This window comes from Meles meles, chromosome X (genome assembly GCF_922984935.1).
Source record: "Meles meles chromosome X, mMelMel3.1 paternal haplotype, whole genome shotgun sequence".
Classification (NCBI taxonomy): Eukaryota; Metazoa; Chordata; class Mammalia; order Carnivora; family Mustelidae; genus Meles; species Meles meles.
The window spans coordinates 86,746,734-86,768,849 of record NC_060087.1 but is presented as its reverse complement, the minus strand read 5'-3'; the positions used below and the strand labels follow the sequence as shown (position 1 = coordinate 86,768,849).

General features: G+C 40.8%; 1 pseudogene; it reads right to left on the bottom strand.

Annotated features, from left to right (window-relative positions):
* Nucleotides 1-444: 444 nt before the first annotated feature.
* On the bottom strand, nucleotides 445-1,185 carry LOC123935130 (annotated as a pseudogene).
* Nucleotides 1,186-22,116: the final 20,931 nt, after the last annotated feature.

Here is a 22,116-nt window from a genome sequence, read left to right as displayed (position 1 = left end):
TAACAAATATAAGGCCCAAGAAGAAAATATCAGATCCAGGAAGAAGGTCTCTGTCATTCTCGACCCAAATGTTGAAAAAGAGCCTAACTGGAAAACTGTCTCCAACCATGGGCTTTGGGTGGCCAAAGAAGCTGTGTAGTGACATTTCCTATCCAAGGTTCTGAAGCTGCTCTGTACACCCACTGTGATCTATTTAAAGGAGCCAGTTCTTTTTAGAAAAGAGTTTCTGCCAAGTTTTCTATCAGAGGGAAATCATAAAGTAGGTGAACTTCAGCCATGAGTAAAAGGTAGTGGAAATTTTTCTAAGTGAAAGTTGATATACCTAACAAAAAGATACACTCACTCAAACCCATTACCATGAATCATACCCTCCTCATTTCTCTGTACCTTAATTATATATTTTCTTATATCTGATATTATTTATTTGTTACTCTTACGAAAATGTCATTTTTGACTGGACTTGGACTTAGAGGTAGAAGCTCTCAAAGAAGACAGCCTCCATCTCTTGGCAATATGTTCCTTGCATTTTTCTTTGGCCTCTTTTCATTCTCTTAGCCTGAAGTTCAATATATTCTGCAGCCTCTTCCTTATTTTTTTAGTATTCTGTTTCTTCAGAGCAATGCACAGACATTTGTTTTGGAGGACACGTGGAGTAATAAGATGCAGAATTGGGCACTTTGGTTCTAGGTTTCTTACCTTCTTTGTTTAGAGGCTTTCTCACAACATACTGGTGAACATCATCTTTAGAAAGACTGAAAAGTTTGTAGATTCTGCTAGGCCTTTTGTGCTCCAGGTGATGAGGCACAGTAGTATCAATGTTTCCAAGACTATCCTTTGCCCCCCTTTTTTACAATGACCAAGTTGAGAACACTGAGATTGCCACCCACAATGCAACCATGAACAGATTTTTGCTTTCTTACTCTAGTCCTCCTTGATCTGTAGCAGGAATAGCCCTTAGCAGCTGGTGAACATGACCATGGGACAAGACACCCTGTCTCATGAGGAAGTCTTATTTGTCATTGCTACCACCAATTCAGACCATGTAACCTTCCATTTTTCACCCAGAGCATCATCAGCAACTTCTGTGGTTATATGCTTCTCGTAAAAGCTATGAAGTTTGCTCTCATTGTCCACTTCAATAAGTTTCTGGCAGCCAGCAGCTGGTAAAGAGATGTTCAGCTTCATCCTAAAACAGCCTACTGCCTCCAAGGTGCCACACAAGAGTTCACCTTAACATTTTGAAAATTATTTTTTCAAAGTAATAGTTATATAATACTACAAGACTTATTAACATAAAATAGCAGTCCTCTACTCCCTCCTCCTGAGTACTTCCTCCTAATGAAAACTTTGAACTTTTTAAGCTGTTTCCTCCCTTATTTATCTCCATGTATTTTTTAAAAGATTCACCTATTTATTATTATTTTTTTGAGAGAGAAAGAGAGATAGAGAGAGAGAGAGAGAGAGTATAGGGGGAGGGGCAGAGGGGGGAAAAATCTCAAGTGGACTCCCTGCTGAGCTCATAGCCCCACACAGGGCTTGATTTCATGACCCTAAATTCAAGACCTAAGCCAAAATCAAGAGTTGGATGCCTAACTGACTGAGCCACCCAAGTATCCCTGTTCATCTCCATGTTTACAAATAATATGCCCATAGTTTTACTTCTTAACTAGCCAATATTATATATTATCTATATTGTCTATTGAGTTCCTATTATGGAAGGGAATGACCAGTTGCCCTCCCTCAATTCTTCAAATTCAGCTATACCACAGTTTTATACTACTAGGAATATTTATTTCCTAACTAAATAGTATAATTTAATTTCCTTTCTTGTACAAGTTTTTGTTTTCCCTGGTGTTAATAATTGTCTCATCTTTGCTTGAGGGAGCTTTCATTTGATTTCTGTTTTTACAGGAAACAGAATATTGTCATCTGCTGAATGAGTGAGGAGGTAGTTGGAAAGGAAGTTTGAAATAGCCAATTTGGAGCTTGAGGGAAAGATGTCATTAGTGAACACAGAATATCTAGGTAACACTGAGGGTTCAAATGAGGTGAGAGGTCATGAATTTATAAGTGAAACCAATCTACACAGCTGTGCGAATTTTTTTCCAGCTGTGCTCAGGTATAAGAGTGGAAGCAATGGACAGTTAAGTTGATCAAGAACTGAATTTTTCTAGAAAGTTTCAATGGAAAAGAAGGACAGATGATAAGAAAAAAGTTAAAGATATTAAAGAACAAAAGTTAGATGAACTCTCTGTCTTGGGGTGCCTGGGTGGCTCAGTGGGTTAAGCCTCTGCCTTCTGTTCAGATCATGGTCTCAGGGACCTGGGATCAAGCCCTGCACTGGGGTCTCTGCTCAGCTCTCTCTCTGCCTGCCTCTTTGCCTACTTGTGATCTCTTTCTCTCTCTCTCTCTCATGTCAAATAAATAAATAAAATCTTTTTTTTTAAAGGAATCTCTCTCAACTTCTTTCATGAAACCTTTGGCCCATGTATATCTATATTCATCTTCCCCTTTGGTTAAAATGGGGGGGTCCTTCTTACTGTCTAATATTAATCTATTTGCCTATGAGGATCATGAAGGATATAAAATTTCTAAGCAGAGAATCCAGTGGGATTATTTACTTTGAACAAAATCCTAAGAATTAGATGAGTATGGGAATGAAAGGAAAGAGAGAGGTGTACACACACTCATCTGCAAGTATAGAGCTAGAAAGTCAAGTCTAACAGTGAAGTAAAAGGTGAGAGAATATGCTTGAATGGGGGAATATAGCTTGAGATGAGTGATGAGTATCTGGAAGAGCTACCATGGAAATTCAGTAGTAGATAAAGCTGAATAGGGATATGTAAAGTCTTCCTAGCAGCTCTGAAGAACCTAGATGAGGCTATAGACCATGCACTGGTTGTGGCACTGGTCCTGATAAAGGTATGATTTTCTCTAATTTAGTCACAGTTGCAGCACAGAAAGCATTGGTTAGATTGAGCCAGGAATGAGGGGTTTTCTGGACCAGTTTAGTGACGAGAAGAATCTAGAATTAGATAAGGACATTAGCAAGAGTAATATACTACAAGGATTAGGCTGAATAAGAAGGGAAGAAATATCACAAAAGGATCACAAGACTTCTCACTAGGCTCAACTTGGAAGTAATTGTACATTTTAGGTTCTGAAGCAAAAGGTTCAGGGGTGTTCCCATTACTTCTTTCAGTTACAAAATGTAGTTAACTTCTTTTAACAGGCTGCAAGTACCACCACCAAATAATAATTGGGCTTTTGATTAATATCTACCATACTACTGTCTCAGATCACTTTAAAAAAAAACAAAATATAAGTTGAAAGGGTTATGTCCATGGTACAATCTGAGGCTTTAATTCAATTTTTAATATTATGCATTTTATGGGGATTATAGAAGAAACATATCCTAATGTGGAAAATTTGAAATCTGCAACAAGGAACTAAAAATGACCTCATAAGAGCATTCAGGAAAAAAAATAACTAAATTACTTTAGCACATATATGTATACACAGTTTTATGTCATATTTAAATGCATTGGTTCTGGAGGTAGATGGGCTAAATTCTTATCCCAGAACAACCATTTTAATAGCTATATACAAATTAATATAAATGAGATTTTTGGTCACAGTCCCTGGTTCAAACTCAGTATCAAAACAGCCCATTAAATAATTGTTGAAGCTGTGTCATAGATACATGGGATTCAATAAACTAGTCTTCCTAATTTTATGTTTATCACATTAATGTTTAAAAAGTTTAAAAACTAGTCTTTTCCAGTAAGTATTAAAAAGTCAAAAGAGAAAAAAAAAACATTAAACAACCCATTAAAAATGGCATTAAAGAAGAATTTGAGATTAGACTTCAAGGAAATGGACTTTTGTATCCTAGAAAGCTGAAGGCAGATATTTTGTCCCTGGTAATGTGGGCACTGATCAGACTTCCTTTCTTCAGTTGAGGATGTGGCCTTGTTAATGCTGAGTTTGATTCAAGAACTAGAAGAGTCCTTTGTTAGTTCTAAACATCCCCTTATCATATATGAAAGACCCATAGTGAAAATCATTCTCCATGGGGAAAAACAGTGCTTTTCCTCTATGGTTAGGAACAAGATAGGGATGTCTGCTCTCACTATTACTATTTAACATAGTACAGAAAGCCCTAGCCTCAGCAATCAGACAACAAAAAGAAATAAGAGGTATCCATTTGCAAGGAACTAATACATGAATTCAGCAAAGTTGCAGGATATAAAATCAATGCACAGAAATTTGTTGCATGTCTATACACCAATAATGAAGCAGCAGAAAAAGAAATCAAGGAATCAATCCTATTTATAATTACACCAAATACCGTAAGATAATGTAAGAAACCTAACCAAATCAGTATTCTGAGAACTACAAAACACTTATGAAGGAAGTTTAAGAGGACACAAAGAGGACACAAAAACCATGAGATATCTAGTAATAAACCTAATCAAATCTGTACTCTGAAAACTATAAAACATTGTGAAAGAAATTGAAGAGGACACAATGAAATGGGAAGATTCCATGCTCCTAGATTGGAAGAACATTGTTAAAATGTCTATAATACCCAAAGAAATCTACACATTTAATGTAATCCCTATCACAGAGCTAGAACAATAATCCTAAAATTTGCATGGAACCACAAAAGACCCCAAATAGCCAAGCAATCCTGAAAAAGAAGAGAAAAGCTGGAGTCATCATGGTTCCGGGCTTCAAGCTATATTACAAAGCTGTAGTCATCAAGACAGTATGGTACTGGCACAAAAACAGACATATAGGTCAATGGAACAAAATAGAGAACTCAGAAATGGACCGTCAATGCTACAGTTAATTAATCTTCAACAAAGCATGAGAATATCCAAGGGGAAAAAGATAGTATCTTTAACAAATAGTGTTGGGAAAACTGGACAACAACATGTAGAAGAATGAAACTGGGGCACTTTCTTATACCATACACAAAAATAAATTCAAAATGGACAAAAGACCTTTATGTGACACAGGAAAACATAAAAATCATAGAGAAGAACACAGGCAGCATCCCCTTTGGTCTCAGTCTCAGAAACTTCTTACTAAACATGGCCCCAGAGGCAAGAGAAAGAAAAGCAAAAATTGAACTATTGATTCTTCCTCAAGACAAAAAGCTTCTGCGTGGTGAAGGAAATAATCAATAAAACAAAAAGGCAGCCTATGGAATGGAGAAGATATTTGCAAATGACATATCTAATAAAGGGTTAGTATCCAAACTATATTAAAACTTATTAAACTCAACACCCCAAAAAACAAATAATCCAATCAATAAACGGGCAGAAGACATGACGAGACATTTTTCCAAAGAGGACATCCAGATGGCAAACAGACATAGGCAAAGATTATCAACATCACTCATCATCAGGGAAATACAAGTCAAAACCATAACAAGATACCACCTCACACCTGTCAGAATGACTAAAATTAACAACATAGCTACAACAGGTGTTGGTGAGGGTGCTGAGAAAGAGGAACATTCTTAAACTATTGGTGGGAATGCAAACCAGTGCAGCCACTTTGGGAAAGAGTGTAGCGATTCCTCAGAATGAAAAAAATAGAATGACTCTAAGATCCAACACTTGCACTATTAGGTATTTACCCAAAGGATACAAAAATACAGGTTCAAAGGCATACATGCACCCCGATGTTTATAGCAACATTATCAACAATAGCCTAATTATGGAAACAGCCCAAATGTCCATCAACTGATGAATGGACAAAGAAGTGGTACATGTGTGCCTGTGTGTGTATACATATAATGGAATATTATTCAGCCATCAAAATGACTGAAATTTTGCCATTTGCAACAAGATGGTTGGAGCTAGGCTGTAGTACACTAAACAAAATCGGTCAGTCAGATAGACAAAAATATGATCTCACTCATATGTGGAATTTAAGAAACAAAACAGTTGAATGTATGGGGGGAGGAAAGAGAGAGAAACAAACCATAAGAGACTCTTAATGATCAGGAACAAACTGAGGAGGAGCGGATGGGAGGAAAGGAGGGAGGGAGGGAAGCAAAGGGGGAAAGGGATGGGCTAGATGGGTGATGGTTATTAAGGAGGGCACTTGACTTTTTAAAATATTTTACTTATTGATTTGGGAGAGAGAGAGAAAACAAGCAGGAGATGGCCAGAGGGAAAGGGTGAAGGATTCCCTTCTGAGCAGGGAGCCTGATGTGGGGCTCAATCCCAGGGCCCTGAGATAATGGCCTGAGTCAAAGGCAGAAGCTTAACCAACTGAGCCACCCAGGTGCCACAGGAGGGTACTTGTTATGATGTGCACTGGGTGTTGTATCTATGTGATGCATCACTGAATTTTACTCCTGAAACTGATATTGTCCTGCACATTAACTAACTAGAATATAAATAAGAATTTGAAAAGAAAAAAAGGAATATGACCATATAATAGAAATTATGAGAAACAAACTGAGGATTTGGAGGGGAGAGAGGTGGGAGTTTGGGTGAGCCTGGTGGTGGGTATTATGGAGGGTGTGTATTGCATGAAGCATGGGTGTGGTGCATGAACAATGAAAAGAAATTAAAAAAAAGAAATTATGAAAAACAGAAGAAACATTTCTGATTCATACATAATCTACCATTTTAAAGAATCAGTGATATAATTTTGTTTTTTTATATTCATGTTCTTACAAAGTTTTGATGATACAGTAAAAATAAACATCCCCTTAAATGGAAGTTCACAGATTATTAATACAAGTTTTCTTTTTTTTTTTCCAGAATGGTGACATAGATTCTGAGTGTAAAAAAACAAATGTTGCAGGGGAAAATCAGCTATATTTTTGGATCTGGCAGTACTGTTCCCTGTACAGACAGTTGCACTGGCAGGTATAAATCTATAGGGAACTAGGGACCAGGGTAAATCCATGCTAGGATATTTTGAACCTGCATGAAAGTATGGTCCTTTCCCAACCAATCCATAACACCAGAAATTCTGTAGGTGTTATTAGAATTAGGATTTGAAATACTGTAATAACTGTATGTAGGTATGTATTTGTAATATAAAAAATAAGAATTCAAATAACCTTTTATTATTTGGAGGAGGTTAGCTGATGGAAAATTGTATTTTGCAGTAAACATAGCCCTTAATCTATCACATATTGCAATTATTTGTTCTAATTTATCTTTATGTTATTTTTATACATTTTACACACACACATTTTCTTTTCTTTTTTAAAGATTTTATTTATTTATTTATTTGACAGAGAGCGAGACAGCGAGAGGGGAACACAAGCAGGGGGAGTGGGATAGGGAGAAGCAGGCTTCCCGATGAGCAAGGAGCCCGATGTGGGGCTCGATCCCAGGACCCCGGAATCATGACCTGAGCCTAAGAAAGATGCTTAACGACTGAGCCACCCAGGTGCCCCTACATTTTCAATGTTAAGTTAAATGATCTATTGGTTTTTCTTATTTCTTCCTTTATTTTTATTATTAGAAAGCCCTTCCAGGTCACTTTTATTTTACTCCAGTTATAATATACTTTCCTTTTTTTTACACTTAACACTTGAATCCTTCTGAAATTTGCATTTGGCCAGCTTCTCTTGTAAATGATATAAGCATAAAAATTACTACCATTCAGTGAATATTTGAGTACTGTGTACAGAGATAAGCATTTTACACATATTACATCATATATGCTTTTATCATTCTCACTGAAAATACAAACAATTAAAAACACATTTTGAAAAGAAAACCCCAAATCCCTCTATCTGTAATTAACATTTTTGTGAATAATTTTCTATACATTTCATAAGCTTATGTACACATATGCAGAAATACATAGATGTATAATGAAATTGAATTATGCTCCTTTGTAGCCTACTTTTCCATTAAATTATATATATGGATATATAGTCATATCAATAAATGTATATTTACATTATCTTTAATGTATATGTAGTAACTGACTAAACTGACACACCTCAATGTACCTAGTCAATTAGAGCCCGTTAGGTTTTTTTTAGTACTTTTTTAAACTATAAACAAAAGGTTAATGAACATTCTTGTGTATATATCTTCTAGGACTTTCATTTATTTTCTTTTTTTTTAAGATTTTATTTATGTATTTGACAGACAGAGATCACAAGTAGGCAGAGAGGCAGGCAGAGGGAGAAGGAGAAGCAGGCTCCCTGCTGAGCAGAGAGCCCGATGCGGGGCTCGATCCCAGGACCCTGGGATCATGACCTGAGCTGAAGGCAGAGGCTTAACCCACTGAGCCACCAAGGAGCCCCTCATTTATTTTCTTAAGATAAATTCTAAAATTTAGTGAAATTGCCAGATTATAGAAGGTATGTACATTGTAATATTTTTAAACAGATTGCCAAATAATCCTTTGGAAATGTACCAATTTACACAGTGGATTAAATCATCTATTTCCCTACACCCTTGCCAACAATTGTGCCTTGTACAATTGTACCTTGTACCAATTTACACAGTGGATTAAATCATCTATTTCCCTACAGCCTTGTTTTATTAATCTTTCAAACCTTCTATAATCTGATAGATAAAAATTATTAGTTTACTTGCAAAGTGACTTTGTCTATTGGTATTCCAGAATACTATTCTGTTTATAACTTTTCACTATTTTTCTATTAGGGCATTTATTTTTTTAAATAATGTATAGGAGTTATTTATACATTAAGAATATCTACCCTTTGTTATAGGACACAGATTTTTTTCCTAGTTTGTTTTTTTTTTTGCCATACAGATTTTTTGAAGGTAAAACTTATTAATCTTTTTCTTTAAATCTTTAGTCTTCATAAAATGATTAGAAAATCCTCCTTAACCTCAAAATTATAAAAATATTTTAAATATATGTTAAATTACACTAAATGTATATTTTAAAATATGGACTATTTTCTAGTATCTTTATAGTTTTTCATTTAAATATTTAATCCAAATAGAATTTTGATCTAAATAGTGAATATAGATGTCAGTTTATTAAGTTTCCCTTTAAATGACTAGCCCTGTCCTAATAACATTTATTGAAAAAGCCATCTTTTCCTCCAGTCCATAGGATTGAAATGGCTTTTTATCTTGAAAGTCATAGTATATTTGGAAATAGTCCCCTATTTCTAAGGAAATAGACACTGATCTCTTACATTGATCTGTCTGCTTCTGCCCAAGTACTACAGTATTTAATTAGTGCTACTTCTTTTTTTAAAGAGTTTATTTATTTAGTTAGTTATAGAGTGAGAGAGAGTGAGCACATGTGAACATATGAGCAGGGGGAAGGGCAGAAGGAGAGGGAGACAAGAAGACTCCCCACTAAGCAGAGAGACCACATGGGGCTAGATCCCAGGACCCTGAGATCATGACCTGAGCCTAAATCAATAAGTTACCTGAGCTGAAATCAAGAGTCTGACAACCAACTGAGTCACCCAGGCACCCCTAATTACTGTTATTTCTAGTACAATCTGTATGTGGAAGATCAAGGTCCTTAAAATTATCCTTCAAAATTTCATCAGAATTTTAGTATTTCATGTGGTATAAATATCTCATTTCTCCCTCAAAGTGATGCTTGTAATGTTATTAAATGATTTGTGTCCTAAGAGGGAAGGAAACTGAATAACTCTCCATAAACCCATACACGCAGTTGACTTTGTGAACTTGTTTCTAGATGGAAATAAACATAGAGAACCATTGTTGCATAAAGTCATGGCCCAACAGAACTTTCTACAGTAATGGAAATGTTCTAAAGGCAGAAAGTAGAGATGGGAGGAGGAGGAGAAAGACTTCCCAAGTTAAGAGAATGGCATAAGCAGAGGTAGAAAGTGTGGATAACAAATATTATGTTGGATAATGATTAGTGCTCTGGCCCAACTAGATCATTATGTGAGAAGGAAGGTATTTAATGTATTAAGCAATTCTAATTATTAGAAATTCTTTCAGATTCAGTAACAATCCCCACCACCTAATATTCACTCACTAGGTATCAATACAGTTAAGTAAAGAACTAAGAGGACTTCAGAAATATTAGTCCTAATATGTAGGTTATAGTGAACTGGAGAGCAGAATAAAAGCGACAAGAAGAGGCTTTTATAGCAGACCAACCAGGTCGAGAATGGAGAGGAAGGGAGGAAAGGAGAGGGGGAGGAAGGAAAGGAAAGGGGGAAAAAAGGAAAGGAAAGAAAAGAACAAAAGAATCTAGAGGATTTGACAGGGAGTGGTAGCAATAGGAATGTAAAGGAAAAAATCCTATTCCAGAGACAGAACTCAGGGTATTTAATAAAAGTCAGGAGCAGGAAGCAGGAATGGATAAGGCATTCAGGAGTCACAGATGCATGAGACTGAAAGGAAGGGGGTGCCAAATTAGCATCTGAATGCATTTTATGTGCCCCAAAAAAAAAAAAAAAACCCAGAAAGAAGAATAAAGCAAGCCAGGTAAAAAGCATTAGAGGGGCGCCTGGGTGGCTCAGTGGGTTAAAGCCTCTGCCTTTCGCTCAGGTCATGATCCCAGAGTCCTGGGATCGAGCCCCGCATCGGGCTCTGCTCCCCAGGGAGCCTGCTTCTCCTCTCTCTCTCTCTCTGCCTGCCTCTCTCCCTACTTGTGATCTCTATCTGTCAAATAAATAAAATCTAAAAAAAAAAAAAAAAAAAAGCATTAGAGAACTCAAGAGTGAAGCGAAGGTACAGCTACATGAAGAGGTCAGATTAAAGGAGGAAAATAAAGCAAGGAGAAGGCTTAAACCTGGCTCCTTGGCACAGAAAATATACATTTAGTTTATTGGATCAAAGATTTGGAGCCATGTCTGTGGCTGGGGACACCCAAGAGAAACTGACCCACAATGGACTCACTCCAGTGCCTCCAATCTCATTGCGAGGCAGTTCAAAGTGAACCAGCCCAGAGTTTGAATTCATGATAGCTTTGGCCAAATGGACCCATGAAGTACATTTCTGCATCAGGCTTTATACTGACCAGGCATGTTTTACTTTGGCAAATCCCTTGGCACTGACAGTTCCAAGTATAAACTTAATAAGAATCTTATTCTCAAGTCCTATTCAGGATAATTAAAGTACACACTGCACATTTAACATTTATTTCTCTTTCTCCACCCAGTTAGGTCTGATCATGGCTTCCTGATGTAGGTTCAAGAAATAAACCTCAGGGGTTAAAGGGTGTGGGCTATTGGCTACAGCTAGAAACCAGCCCTAAAAAGCCCCATTAGCCCATACCCTGATGTTTGGTGATTTTTCTTACCTTATACTTTATTCCTTGAGTAAGGTAAGAAAAGCTGAAACCTGGGATTTTTTAATTTCTTCTACTTGGTTATGGTGTCTCTTTCACCAAGGAGCTTACAGTACTTTTCAAATAAGGAAGGCAACGTGTACATTCTTCTAACAGTCCTGGCTGCAATCAGTACTGTCATAATTACAGAAATAGCCAAGTACAAAGGAGAAAATAATGCATTTTTCTCCTTTAATTTTTATTGTGCTGCAACAACCTGTCACAGTATCAGCTCAGGCCATCAAACCGCACACAGTGATGATTTCCTTTAAGGGACAGATGTGAACACACAATTCTGTTTTACCAAAGAATTTGATCATTTCAACCATATTTTAATTCATTTTACTTTCCACCTTTGCCCTTCTCAAATGGCAAATGTTTTGCTCTGAGCCACTGCAGTGAACTATGCAATCCAATATGATTGACAACATGAAGTTTATTATTCTAAAGAAAACTGGAAGAATCACTTCAAAATTCATCATCTCCTTTATAAAGCTGGACTCTGGTGTATGTCTTCCTAAGGCTAAACAAAACTTCAGTGGCTTTGCACCTGTGGCAACATGTGTCAGGTGGGTAATTTGGGCTATTCTCCAGGTAGCCACACCATCCATTCACCCTGGCAAGCAGCATATGCTTCTTTGGACTCTATCACCAATTACTGATGCTCAAGAAAGTTCTACTCAATTAAAAAGCCATGTCTCAGGAAATGAGTGGTTAAATCAAGAGTCAGACTCGACTTTGTCTGTAAAAGCCACAGTTCAGGGGAAACACTATATCCCCTATGCCTTATCAGTGCCTTTAGCCTCTGCACAGAGAGGTCATAGCCGCAGTAGTCCCACAGAAACTGAAAATGGCCCATTGCTTAACCTGAGGGAGGACTACCCAGATGTCTGTGAGAGCAGCAGAGACCATACTGCAAAGCCTCACTTAAATCCCCAGCTGTACTTCTCTGAAGGCCTGCCCTTGACCTATCAGGCAGAAGCAGAACCAGTCATGGCTCTGCTGTCCCAAGGAGGAAGCTTTGGTAGCCACTTGCCCCTCCTTTTGGCCAGCTGGACCTAGAGTGGGCGAACAAGGAACCTTTAGTGCCAAAGCCTTTTACCCACATGTAAATACTTTCTATTTAAATCATCTGCTTCCATATCCTATAATTGCAGTCTGTCTAGCCCAAAGTAGCCCCCAAATTGGAGAGCTCACACGATGAGTTGATGAGCCGGCAGCTCAGAGCTGGAGCCACCCCATCAGATCCAGACACTGCACGATCGAATAATAGTGGCCCTATAATTAGGGTTACTCCACAGAGGAGGGGTAGAAAGGGTGAAATGGGCGCAGGTAGAAATTTCCCCTGAAGCCTCTGGCTGAAGTACACCTGGGATTTTCAGTCTTCCTAGATACAATGGTAGTTGCCTAATTTCTGTCTGGGTAAAGTAAGGAGCACTGAAAACAAAACAAAGCAAAGCAAAGCAAAGCAAAACAAAAAACATGTTCTGAGGTGCAAGACCTGCAGAAGCTTAAGTGCCTACTACCCTATTTGGAAAGACCCCAGTAAGGCAACATTGCACAGGCACCATACTTCATCTAACTCCTCAGGGACAGCCTGAAGAGGGTGTCAGTGGAGAAGTGGCCTTCAGTTCCTACACCTGTTCTGGACACTTAACTCCTTCTGGACTTAACTCCTGACTTAACTCCTGGAGGGCTGTAATGGAGGTAGCCTTCCTGAGCAGTACATGCCTGCTGAAATTGCAAAACGTCAGGGATATGTCCTTTCCTTCCTCCCTCCTTCCTTACTCGGGATCTGATGCCTAGCTGTGCCACCTGTTCAGTAATCCACAACTTGGCTCCCCCGGCCAGGAAACGAGAGAAGGATTTCTTCTTGGAAGTCTATAGAAGGTGAGATTGAATGTACTGGTGGGGGTAATTATTCCTGAAGACACCCCGCCCTAAAAAAAAAAAAACCCACCAGTGACAGGGTCCAAAGTAGCTTTCAGCAGAAAGGTTCTTTTCCAGCACTTCAGCCCAGTCATAGCTGGATGGCACAGAGAAAACCTTAAATACCTGCTTACTAATGTTTCCCTCCTGGGCCCCTGGGTCCCAGAGATGGGGAAGGGAGTGGCTGTGGGAATCAGGAGAAATCCCTAGAATGGAGAATTATTATAATACACAGTTCCTTTGCCAGGTTTCTTTGCCAAAGCATTTTTCTTAGACGTCTTATAGTAAATAACAAATCAAGTTCATTGCTCCAATCTCAGGCCCAGAGCTACAAGGCAGCTCACACTGGGTGGCTGTCCTCTTCACACTCTCCTCCTTCTCTGGGGTTCCTTCTCAAAAAGTATGAAGCACTGCTCAGCACAGGTGGGTCCTCTCCCCTGAGCAATGGTTGGGAGAGAATCACTCAACCTGAGAAACTGGCTCAAGGGGGAGTAGGGATTCCTGTGGAGAATCCCTGGAGCATCCCAAAGTCTGAGCTGGGCTACCGTTGGGTTTTCAAGCCAGGCAGGCTGGCAGACAGAGATGGTCTCATATCACCAGAGCTCTCTCTTGTCCCCTGCTTGCTGGGAACCTCCAGGACCTGGAGCTCATTGCTGGGAAACCCCTCACTGCTTCACCTTTGAGTTGCCTTGGGCCCTATCCCTGTGCGCTTGCTCTCCTGGCTGTGGGCCGAAAATGTGGGCAGAATCAGAGATGAGACCCCACTGGGAAAGTGCTTTCCAAGCTACAGTGTCCGTGCACCAGCTGCAAAGATCACAAAGATCCTACCCGCAGCAATGAAACACACCCGCTTGGGGCACCTGGGTGGCTCAATGGGTTAAGCCTCTGCCTTCAGCTCAGGTCATGATCTCAGGGTCCTGGGATTGAGTCCCGCATTGGGCTCTCTGCTCAGCGGGGAACCTGCTTCTCCCTCTCACTCTGTCTGCCTCTCGGCTACTTATGTTCTCTCTCTCTGTCAAATAAATAAATAAAATCTTAAAAAAAAAGAAAGAAAAAAGGAAACACACCGGCTTACCTGCACCTGGCAGGCAGCACGTGCTCCTTGTAGCCTAAGAGCCCCTGGCCTTGGGAGTTCCAGCCCCTAAACTTTCTGGAAGAGGTGAAGGAAGAGAAAGAAAACTGGCAAGTGTTTCCATGAGCAAGAACCAGGGCTGAAGGAGAGGTAGAGCCTCTGTTGGTAGCAACCTGCCTACTCCCTTCTGTCGCCTGAGAACCTAGCACGTTCTCTCCTCGCCAGCCAACTGTCCGGTTATGCAAACGGGCATTACCTGTCTGAGTCTTCCACAACAGCAGGCGAGGTCCGACAGGGCTCACGCATGCAGTTCCATGTCTGAGGCAATAGGTCCAGGGCGAGAAGAAGAGCTGGGTTCCGAGGAGTGCGGGCTCGAGCTTGCTGGGCGAAAGGGAAGGCTCCCCAAGGGCGATCAGAGCTGGAGGCGACTTGGAGGAAAGGGTGTCTTCCGGAGCAGTGGACAGAGCAGCCCCGCCTGCTTTCTCCACTCCCTGCCCTAGCCAAAGAGGGTGCTAGGAAACTTCTCCTAACCCAAGCAAGATTTCTAGAGTTCAATAGAGTTTTTGTAGACTTTAGGGGGAGCTGGACAGGGAGGCTTAAAAAGGTTCCTAAATTACTCTTCCCTTTGCTAGATCGTCAGGTGCCGCCTCTCGGCTCCGTGACCAGATTCTTTCTAAGTCGCCTGCCTCTCAGCCTCTTCCTTCGCGACTTTGCTTAGGAGCAGCCGTGCTCCAGCCGCACCTTGTCTTGGCCAAATGGTCCACCGAGGGATGCAGGTGCCTCAGTCTGTGACTCTCTCTCTCTCTCCTCGAGAAGCACGTATCCCGTAAGGGCAACAGCCCTACTACCCAGGCTGCAGCGCAGGGTGCAGGTGCGAACTGTGAATGCTCGCCTCTCTCCCGCCTGTTCGAGGCTTCAGGCTTTCCCAGAACCCTCTCCAGCCTGTGCGCAAAAGCCTACACGAGTCTCCCTAGCTCCGAAGAGGGAGCAGCACCCGGAAAGTACGCTCCAGGCCCGCTTCACATCCTGCCACCGCTCTTGCTGCCTCCAAAAGAATGCCTAGAGTGGGGGTAGGAAGGTAGTGGAAATCACCTAGAGCTGAGTCTCAGTCGCTAACAGTTCTCGGGGCTGACTGATTACACCGCGGAGGAGGTGGGGATTAGAGAGAACCGCTCAGGCGCGTCATGGAAAAGGACTGCTGCTGCTGCTCCTCCTCCTCTTCCACACCCCTTTAGATTTGGGAGCGCGGGGAGGGGAGGGAGACTGGGAAAGATGCCAACCTCGAGTCCCCCATCCCTGGTTAAAAAAAAAAAGAAGAAAGAAAGAAAGAAAAAGAAAGGGGGGGGGGGGAAGCACTTCCCTCTTACCTTTCCTGCAAGGAGGAAAGCGTGTCCCGGCAGCGCCGTCTAGTGTCCGTACAAGAGTAGGCCGGCGTACAGAGTTGGGGGGAGCGCTGAACTGAGTGCGGGCGTGGAAAACCACTAAACAAAGTTTTTCATCCCCTGGTCCCTAGTTCCACCCACTGAATAGGTGTCTAGTTCAACCAGGAGTTTACCTACTTGGTTCCCCCCTGGCCAGAACTTAACAGTATTAAAAACACAGGCTCCCTAATTGTATTCATAATATGAGTTTCCCAGTCCCAGAGAAAACTCCTTTCCATGCATCCCACGTTAGAAATCCCCAAGTCTCAGTGTTCTCCAGCCCTGACAATCATACAGTGAGCAGGAGGATTCTGGGACCCCGGGGGGGGGGGGGCTTGGAAATAAGACCTGAGCTGTGATTGTTCATGTGGCCTGCCTAAGGCTCTCTAGCAATGATCTTGACCACCTGTTCTCCAAGGTCACAGAGCCCAGGAGCTCCTCTCTATAAGGGTAATAGGGAAGAAGGACTGCAACTCAGAAACCGACAAGGTCTGAATTGCAGCAGAGGAAGAGTCCCGTTTTTTATTCCAGGTATCTCCCAGAGCGTACCGCTTGGCTCACGGGCTCCTTGCTGATTAACACAATTAACAGGATTGCTCCTTTAACGGGTCAGCTGAGCGCTGTCCTCAAGCATTTGCGGCAGAGATGGGCTCCTATTTGTCTTTCTCTGAGCTTTCTCCAGCTGTTCTCCTGAGGCTACTCCATTGCTCTGCATTAGCTACAGAGACCAAAAGAGCCAGAGATAGAGACAGGGACCGAGAGGGAGCAACTGAGAACTCTGTGCCTGGTGCACAGCGTACACCCGCACCCTCCCCTCCCGCTTCCTTGGCCACTTAGCTTCTGCCCCTCATCCACTGGGTTTTCAAAGTCAGAGCCTGTGCACAATTAAAGTTGTGGTCCCTCCCTCACCTCTCGAGCCAAGTTTATGCATTCTTTTTTCCCTGTGGACTATCTCACCCACCGCAAAACCCTACCCTGAAAAATTCTTTCTGCAATTGAGGTTAAGTTGGGGGATCAAGAGATGCCAGGTGTGGAAGGAAAAGTCCTTTCAGCACAAATCAACAGGAAGTTTCCTTCCCAGGGTTTTGTTGTTTATGCACAGCAGGGGAGGAGGAAAAGGGGAGGAGACTACATTTTTGAAACAGGAGAAATGTCCTACAGTTTCTCCTTGTTTTGTAACAGCTCTTATTTTCAGATAAAAGCCCATTCTTCTGGCAGGGACTAAACAGCCAATTCTGTCTTCCTCTTTGCTGGGAAGTTTATGTAAACTTTCCTTTGCCTGCGTGCTTGCCCTGGACAGTCCACATCACCACTTCCAGCAGACAGCCCGACTCACATTAATGTTACTCATATTCAATGTCATATGCTTCAAACCAGCTAGTGAGAGCAGCAAGACAGGGTAAAAAGAACACCATCTCAAGTCTTGCTTTTCTGGTTGGGTGCCTGGTACCTCCAGTCTAACCTTTGGCAAAGCACCATGCCCTTGGACCCTGAGCTGAGCCACTGGGTTCTCATGGTGAGGCCTTTTGGCCAAACCATGAGGTCTCTCACTTACATTAAGGTATTAAAAAGCCAGAAGTCGGGCACCTGGATGGCTCAGTGCATTAAAGCCTCTGCCTTCGGCTCAGGTCATGATCCCAGGGTTCTGGGATTGAGGCCCACATAGGGCTCTCTGCTCAGCAGGGAGCCTGCTTCGCCCCCCTCTTTCTCTCTGCCTGCCTCTCTACCTACTTGTGATCTCTGTCTGTCAAATAAATAAATACTGTAAAAAAAAAAGCCAGAATTCGGAGTGAAGGGAGTTCATTGAGGATGGCCATCCATAATATTCTTTGGCAAACTGTGAACACAATGTAGACAACACTTTAAAAACAAAACATAACAAAACAAAAACAAAAACTCTACCTTCCTGTCAATTCCTCCTTTCACTATCTTTCTATACCCAGTTTGACCCAGCTTCACTCTAACACACCCCATGCGCCTTTATCCAAGTTCTGCTCCTCCCATCCCATCAAAACCTATTCTCCTGTGTACCTACCATTCTTCCTGTCCTCTCTGCTAATGTGATAAATGACTAACTAGACTGGCCAACCTTATCTTCTTCAGTAACATCATCCTTCACCAGAGATCTTAAGAAGACTTTCTATAACTAGAAAATTAAGGAACCATGGCATATCAGTGGATTTCCTTTGGGTGGGTAAAGAGTTCTTGGTACCTAGCAAAGGGGGCAGCTTGTTTGGCTAATTCTATTGGTCTGGTTTATGGTCAAATGAAGAGATCTCAAAGAATTTGAGGAATGTAAAAATAAAGTATCCAAACAGGAACAAGAGGCCAAGAAAATGAGGAAGGAACCAGTGACCTCTCAAAAAAACTCAGTGAAAATTGGAGGTCTAGGACTTTGTTCCTCAAAGTGTTATCCATGGACCAGCAGCATTGGGGGCATTGCCTGGGAACTCGTTAGAATGCAGAATCTTGGGCCCCACTCCCACTACCAAATCAGAATCTTCACTTTAACAAGATCCTTGGGTGATTTCATATATATATTAACAATCAAGAAACATTTTCAAGAAAATCTTTCAATTCTGCTTAGCTCAGGAACGGGAAAAGGGCAGTGAATGTAATCACCCAAGGAGCTAAATAAGAGATCAGGCAACATCGTTGTCATAACAAGCACCAAATAACAAGGTTGGAGTCATATGTGTTTAAGCCTACTAGGCCCAATCTATTTCAGGACTATAGACTACATATCAGACTATGGTTACTCTCCCTACCTACAGATGACATTTTTGCAAAACTGCCCTTGGTTACATGAAAAAATGAGTGAAAGTGTGGGCATGGTTTAATATAAATCAATCACTACTGCTAAAGAAACAATCAATTCCCATGTTCCACTAGGGTAGGGTTAGTTTAATCATCTTCCTAATAATATTAAGAACAGAAATTTACAGGGACACCGGGGTGACTCGGTCAGTTAAATAACTGCCTTTGGATCAGATCATGATCCCAGGGTCCTGGGATCAAGACCCACAGCTAGCCAGGAGCCCACTTCTCCCTCTGTCTCTGCCTGCCACTCTCCCTGCTTGTGCTCTCTCTCTCTCTCTCTCTCTCTCTCTCTGTCAAATAAATAAAATAAAATCTTAAAAAAATAGAACTTTACAGAGTTTGGTATATTGTGGGCACTCAATATATATCCACTGATTAATGGTGAGAAGAGCTGATAACTATTTGCTGAAGCCAAAATTCTTTAAGAAGTTAACAATGGAAATACGTAGCTTTGCAAAAATAAAAAAATAAAAAATAAGCCAAACTTTATTCCTTTTGCCCAAGGCAAATTTCAAAGTTTCCTGTTAGTATAGTAAGGTATAGTATAGTATAGTAAGTATAGCACAAGAAGGTAAGACAAGAGAACAAATACTATTGAGTATTTACTACATGCCAGATGCACTACATATTTAATCTTATTTAATCCATGTCTGGAATTGGCTGATGGCCAAAAATATTGGTTTAGCATCTTGTTAAAGATTCTTGGTACCATATCGCAGATCTGTTAAATCAGAATTTCAAGCAGTGGACCCCCTCAGGTGTGGAGCACCTTTTTAAGCAAGACTCAAAACAGATAAACCATAAGGAAAGAGATTGATAAATTTTACTACATACAAATTAAACATTTCTGCAAAGAAAAAAAAGCAACATAAGCAGAATTAAAAACAGAGTGCCTAGGTGGATCAGTCGGTGTGGCAAACACTTGATTTCAGCTCAGGTCATGATCTCAGGGACCTGGGATCAAGCCACGTATCAGGCTCCATGCTCAGCATGGAGTCTGCTTGAGGATTCTCTCTCCCTCTCGTTCTGCCCCTCCCCCTGCTTCTTCATGCTCTCTCTTTCTCTCTATAAAATAAATAAATAAATAAATCTTTAAAAAAAAGTTTTAAAAAGTCAAAAGACTAACTATAAACTGTGATAAAAATTGCAATTCAAAGGGATAATTTCATTAATATCTACAGGGCTCTTTAGATAATAATCTTTGCCTCCCAAAATAGGCAAAGGTTATGAATAGATACTACACAGTTAAAAATACAGTGGACATCTGTATGTGGGGAAATAGCACAAACTAAACCATAATTGCAAAGAATAAATGTTCCATAGCACACACTATTGACTTGAACTTCCTTCACATTCTGTTTCAAATAAGTCAGTTCATTTCAGAACTTTCTGTTCTTATGGACTATCTCTCTACCTGGGGAAAATCTCTGAACAACTACTCCAGGCAGGGACAGTAGCCTCTTAACTTCTTAGTTTGTCTCTCCTGGCAGGAAACTCTGCACTACCATATAGCTAGTGTGAGTGTGGTCAGGTCCCCAGTATTCCCATCCTGCTATGCCTTGGGTCAAGCCTCCATGTTGAGTGGGGGTTGAGTTGGAAAAAAAGAAGCTCTCAATCACTCTGCCACACTCACCAGGTATTTAGCATCTTCAAATTCAAGTTGAAAAGGAAAAAGAACAAATTCAAGTTGGATTAGTTACAAAATGCTGGTGTCTTGCCCCTCCCAGTAAGATATCATACCCCCTCATTGGGAACTGAGAGAGTAATTCCTGTCCTCTTGGCTACACACACAAGGAGTAAAGCTTTCATGAAGATGAGCTGGGTGGGGGAGGAGGAAAGAAACGGGTCATGGATCATGAGCCAGAAAGCTTAACTGCTCTTAACAAGAGTTAGGGTTTTTTTGAATAAATATTTCTTTATTTGCTGTATGCCCTTAGGACAGTTTCCAGGGCTCCTCATGGAGCTCCTCATGCTGCCATCCCAGAAGTGGAACTATTAAATGAGTTTTGAAGTTAAGACCTTTGTAAAAAGAGTATGGATAGCAACACAATTTCTGCCCTTAGGAAGCAAATGTTTACCAGAAAGAAGAAAAAAAAAAAACCCTCATAGGTCACATGGCACAGATGAAAATACAGTAAGATCACTTCAAACAGGTGAAATTATAGGGAGTCAGAGGAGGAAAAAATAATGCTGAGAGGAATCAGAAAAGGCTTCACTAAGGATGTAGCATCTGAATGTGGTTTAAAGGATAAGTAGATATGAAGGGGGGGATTCCAGACAGAAGGCATAGCATTAATTCATTCATTTGTTCAGTGAATATTTAGTGAGAACCCACTACATGCCAGACACCGTTTCTGGGTACTGGGTATATATCAGTGACCAACACAGACAAAAATCTTTGCCAAAATGAAACTTAAATCCTGGTGGTGTTGGGGAAGAGAAAAGAAATATAGTATATAAGCAAGTGGTATAATATAGCAGAGAATGGTGGTATGAAAATGGTAAAGCAGGGCAAGTGATACGGAAAGAACCAGAAGAGTATGGAGGGGTCAAAGAATGCCTCACAGAAAAATTAATATTTGAGGAATGTCCTAAATAAAATAAGGGCATATGCCCATCAAACAGAGTGTTCAAAGCAGAAGGAATAAGAAGTTCAAAAGCCATGAACAGGGATCATGCTCAGCAAAGAAGAGCAGGAAAGAGATCAGTGTGTCTAGGACTGAGTGAGGCAGAAAGTGGTAGGATTCAAGTTCAGTGAAATAACAGGAGATCCAGAAAGTCTAAGCTTAAGCAAGTGATAACAGAATTTGTGGCGCATTTTATGATGAAAGGGGACCATCTGGTGGCTTTTGCCTCAGTGTCCCTACAAAGGATGAGTGAGAGAAAAACCTAGAACAATGGATTGCAGCCAAATTCTGGACAACCTCAAATGTCAGGCTAAGAAGCTTGTATTTAACTCAGTGAGAAAGACAAAGCTTCATAGGTATTAGACTTCAAAACACAGACTCATAAGGAGGTAGTATGTATCACCTTCTCTCTACTTATCCTCCTTCTTGCTTTATCCCTATCTCCCTACCGAGGCCTAAGTGGACAAGCAGCAAGGTCAGGCATCAGAAGGTGGGTACAGACAGAGATCACCATTGCACTGGCTCTCCACTCTCCCATCTCAAGACTTGATTGACTTCTTGGTGGGGAGGAAGGCCCTACCTAGTACACATCAGCTTTCTTTGATAAAACTAGCTCCCATGTTTTACTATATTGTCAGGAAATTTCTCCATACATTTCACCTAAATCCCTTTACCTTTGGTTTTTTTTTTTTAGAGAAGCAAGTAACTCTTCCATCAGCTTGGATTTCTGAAGGGAACATGAAAAAATAAGCCTCAGACTGAAAAACGTCTGTTGTCCTCAAAGAAAGGAAGTCAATATTTATTTATTTTTATAATCAAGAATCCCCTTGTCAAAGGAAAGTCTGATATCACTAAGCATCAGCACATTTGCCAGAAAGGTTAAGGTCAGTGAAAAAGAGCCTTCTAAATTAATTGATTGGAATTCAGGCTTTTATCACTAAAAGAAGAAATT